This window comes from Brassica oleracea, chromosome C3 (assembly GCF_000695525.1).
Source record: "Brassica oleracea var. oleracea cultivar TO1000 chromosome C3, BOL, whole genome shotgun sequence".
In the NCBI taxonomy this organism is placed as follows: Eukaryota; Viridiplantae; Streptophyta; class Magnoliopsida; order Brassicales; family Brassicaceae; genus Brassica; species Brassica oleracea.
Genome location: NC_027750.1, coordinates 18,203,128 through 18,207,697, shown reverse-complemented (window position 1 = coordinate 18,207,697; position 4,570 = coordinate 18,203,128). Strand labels below are relative to the sequence as shown.

The 4,570-nt window shown below is 38.3% G+C and overlaps 1 long non-coding RNA gene across 1 annotated transcript; it reads right to left on the bottom strand.

Moving 5' to 3' along the window:
* Positions 1-420: 420 nt before the first annotated feature.
* LOC106332807 lies at positions 421-4,206 on the bottom strand. The gene is made up of 3 exons (XR_001268185.1): positions 3,918-4,206; positions 3,347-3,725; positions 421-2,726 (listed from the first exon to the last, which is right to left on the bottom strand). It is a non-coding gene; the product is annotated as an uncharacterized LOC106332807 (long non-coding RNA).
* Between the last annotated feature and the right edge of the window lie 364 nt (positions 4,207-4,570).

Genomic DNA, 4,570 nt, shown 5'->3' with positions numbered 1-4,570 from the left:
CATTTATCTTTTGTTGTTTATTGTAAGATATATGCATTAGTCCACCAAGTTCTAACAAATTTCACCAAAATCTGCAACTTAGTTTTCGTTGGTCATGACGCTTGACCAAATACTAATTCAAGTTATTAGATTCAATGCTATCATGTTTCTAAACTCCTAGATCAGATTTATAAACATACAGTAAAAATCATGCAATAAGAACAAGTAAAGATGAATAACATGTGCTTAAGCCATTTAACAATAAAATCGAAGTAAGTTCTTATGCAACCATTAATGTCCTTCAACCTAAAAAATTATCTACTTTGACATGATGCAGAGAACACAACATGTTTTCAATATATATCATTATGGAAACCGAAAGAAAAAAAAATAAAAGAAAAAAGTTTTAATAAATCTTCTTTATATGGGATACAAAGCGAGTTCACCTCTCTGGAAGCTCTTCAGAGTCTAACTTACTCTTTTTTTTTTGTGCACCAGTCTAGCTTACTCTCTAGATTCGTGAATTTGATGTATTTAGGTTTCTATTAAACAAAAAGCTAAAACACGCACACACATATATACAATACTAAGTGGGTCTATGGTTAAGTAAAAAGGATAAATACAAAAATTACTCAAAGACAGAGTCACCCTTGGACACATAAGAGTTGTAACCAAAGTTGGCCAGCAGTGGATAAGTCTAGCGGTGCTGGACTGAAGTTGGGTCGCCCTTGGTCAAATATGTTATCGCGGCCGAGGTGACGCGGTATAGCCGAGGTTAAGCACAATGGAGAGGTCGCCCTTGGTCAAATATGATCGAACAAAGATCATGGTCGAGGTTTGAATTGTGCGGCCAAGACAAATCATGGTTAGAAATATGGCCACCCTCATTTATGACAGCATTGACGTTGCGATACATGGTTTAGCACTAGCAAAGGCTTGGGCCATGTTGTCTACGGTTTCTCCGTTTGGTCGTGAGATGAACATGTTTTCACTAAATCTTGTATATATTTTCAACCACAAAATTAAAATACTTCATTCCTCTTGCATATGAAAGCTATATCAAAGGTCTTAGTTGCATTAAATTTTTGAAAAGGCCGGACCTAGAAGGAACTTCCTATGAGGTCGGACTTCTTGAGAATATGAAGTCTAGACTGTTTTTGTTTTGAAATTATTAATAGATCATAACATAAGCTTATTTTGCTAATTTTTGCAGCATCTTGATGTTGTACATATATACACTTATAATAGCCAAAATACGAAAAAACTACCTCTAATTATAAATCTGATCAGAACTACCTCTAAACTCCTAGATCAGATTTATAAATTACGAAGAACATGTTAATGTTTGAACTCTGTTTTGACTTGAATAAAGAGGCTGACTTTTGTCAACTTTCTGGTGGTCTTTCAGGCAAAACCGGTGGTTGTTATGACCGGATTATCAGCTCGTTAAAAAAAAATTGCAACGAGTACTACACAATCTAGTATATTCATAAGTCAAAAACAAATGTAAATTGAATGAGAAATAATGGGAGTGAAGTGAGGAACTCGAAATGTAAAACATTATTAAAATTTTGACCAAGTGTTAAAATTACCAAAGTCCCTCATCGGGTACATGAGGCAAAGTCGAGTAGCATAAATAAGTTCCCACATTATCATGTACACAATAGATCCTAATCAGTTTATGATTAACCTAGGCAAACAGAGTAAATCAATAAATAGCAGAGGTGAACAAGATAGTTATTCAGTTGATTGATTGATTGGTTGAGGTTGTAAACAATTATGAAAAAGTAGCTAGATCTAGGGTTTTAGGTAATCATGATTATAATGATATAGATGCTCATGTTGTCAATCCTAGAACTCGAATTCTAATGAGAAAGTATTCTAGCTTCCTCGTACAAATCAATCATATTGACTAAGTCGAATATCTCAGTTGTCGCTTGTAGATACGGATCCAACGTCGATCGATGCTATGAGATTAGCGTCAATCGATAGGTTCACTAGTCTTGAATCAGCTGATTTTAGCAATTCTAGCTCAAGGGTATTAATTCAGATAACAGACCATGTCGTCGTGTGCGCCTAATTATCCTAAGTTCATGGTTCTAGTTAGCTATTCTAGAACACAAGAATTACAAACAATTCCTTGAAGAAAATCTTATCACCTTAGTGGATCCATAGTTTGGGCTAATCCCTTATAACCCCCTAAATCTAACAATAGTAATTACTCAAACATAGCAAAGCAGAACATAATAAATATCTGAATAGAATGCATAAATAGAATAAGGTAGAAAAACTGGAATTCCAATACAAATCTCCGAAGAAGTCTTGGATCTTCTCTCCAAACTACTAAAACCCCTAAATATGTTTGATGTGAAAATATGAAAGTATGAAAGCGTGTGTTGCCCAAAACAACACACACTTGTTGTTTGTTGGTCTTGAGAAAGTGTCGATCGATACCGATTAAGGATTATCGATCGATACACCTTTCAGCCCGTCGATCGATGCAACTACTGAGTTATCGATCGAAGTTCCTTCTAGCAATTTTTACCGCGCGGGTTTGACTTGTTCACTAGGTTAAAACTTGTCAGTAATTCTTGTGGGACTTGAGCTTAAAATTGGTTGGAACCCAATTTGTCTTCCGCGCGCTTCGCTGTCGATCGACAACACAGAGTGTGTGTCGATCGATTATTGCCTTCGCCCATCGATTGATAGGGTGGTCGATGGCCAGCTACGGGTCTTTATCATTTTATCTACAAAATGCACCAAAATCATCACTTTCCTCCAAATCACTCCAAAACCTGAAAACATACTAAAAAGACTCCAAAACAACTAATATGTATTTAAAAACACCAATATACTATGGCTAAAAATGGGTAAAATCCATGGTATATCAAAGATCAAGTGTGCTTACTCATGGATCACTTTATGGCCTAAAGCAATCCCCAAGAGAATGGAACTACAGGTTTCATATGTTCATGATCAAGCATGGATACTTGAGAAGTGAATATGACATGTGCGTCTATCTAAGAGGATCAAAAGTGGACGACATGGTCTATTTACTACTCTATGTTGATGATATGTTAATTGCGTCAAAGGAGATGAAGACAATACAGAAGCTGAAGGATCAGTTGAGCACATAATTTGAAATGAAAGACCTAGAAGCAGCTAGGAGAACCTTGGGGATGGACATAGTCAGGAACAGAGTTAAGGAAACGTTGTACTTATCTCAGAAAGTACCTAGCTAAAGTTCTCAAGACATTTGGCATGGCAGATTGCAAAGCAGTATGCACGCCACAATGTTCACAGTTCAAACTAAAGGCCCTAACTAAAGACCAAGAAGCAGAAGAGGTAAGAGAGATGGAGAATGTACCTTACTCCAGCGCAGTGGGAAGCTTAATGTATGTCATGGCAGGATCCATACCAGACCTGGCATACGCAGTAGGGCTCGTGTGCAGGTACATGAGCAAACTTGGAAGGGACCATTTGTTAACAGTCAAATGGATCATGAGAGATATACAAGGAGCTTTGTATTTGAACTTAACTTTCACAAAAAATGAGGAATTCAAAGTCAGAGGCTAGTGCCACTCGGATTATGCGTCAGACTTGGACAAGAGCAGATCAATCACCAGTTATGTCTACACGGTTGGAGGCAACACCGTCAGTTGGAGATCATCGCTACAAAAGGTGGTAGCATTGTCAACCACTGAAGCTGAATGCATGGCTTTATCGGATGCAGTAAGGGAAGGCATCTGGTTAAAGGGAATTTGTGAGGAGCTGAAGCTAAATAAGGGAGAATTTGAAGTTTGTTGTGATTTTCAGAGCGCAATCTATCTAGCAAAGAATTTTGTCTACAGAGAGAAGACTAAGCACATTGCAACGAAGTATAACTTCATAAGGGAGGTGATTGCAGACGGAGTAGTGAAGCTGATGAAGATACATACCTCAGTTAATCCGTCTGATATGTTGACAAAGACGCTACCAGGAGAGAAGTTCGACGGGTGCTTGGCGAAGCTGAGCATTATTGAAGCTTGATGAAGCTTGTCCATCGTTGTCTTTGGAACTGAGAAAGCTACAGAAAGGCAGAGGGGTCTCGGAAGTCAGAGGAGATAACCAATCAGAAAACAGAGGAAGGATTCGAAGTGAGGACAAAAGAATCAAAGTTTCAGGATCGGGAAAGGAGACAAAACAAGTATGCTTAAAGCTTGGTCGGAAGTCTGAAGTTCCGGAGGATCTAGGGTTGGTCGCAGACGCATTGACTCACCAAGGTGGAGATTGTAAAGTGTGGTGAGAAATGGGCTGCACAAAAATGGGCCACTTAAGCCCAATTCCTAGTATACCTGCGTTCAGAAGTAAGTAAGTAAGAAGTGGGCCTCGGTGAATAAAGAGTTGAAACCTGAAGACTTGCATGTTAGTGAGCTGTGCGTCGTAGAGGATTACAGCTTATATAACAAATCGTAGCGACTTTTGTTTTTCTCAATTCTAGACCTGAAAGAGAGAGATAAAAGGCGATCGCCATTGTTGTAACCAAGAAAGCTTCTGTAAACACTGAGATAGTGGATTACCAGGTCCCGATCCTGAAGGAGATGTACCTACT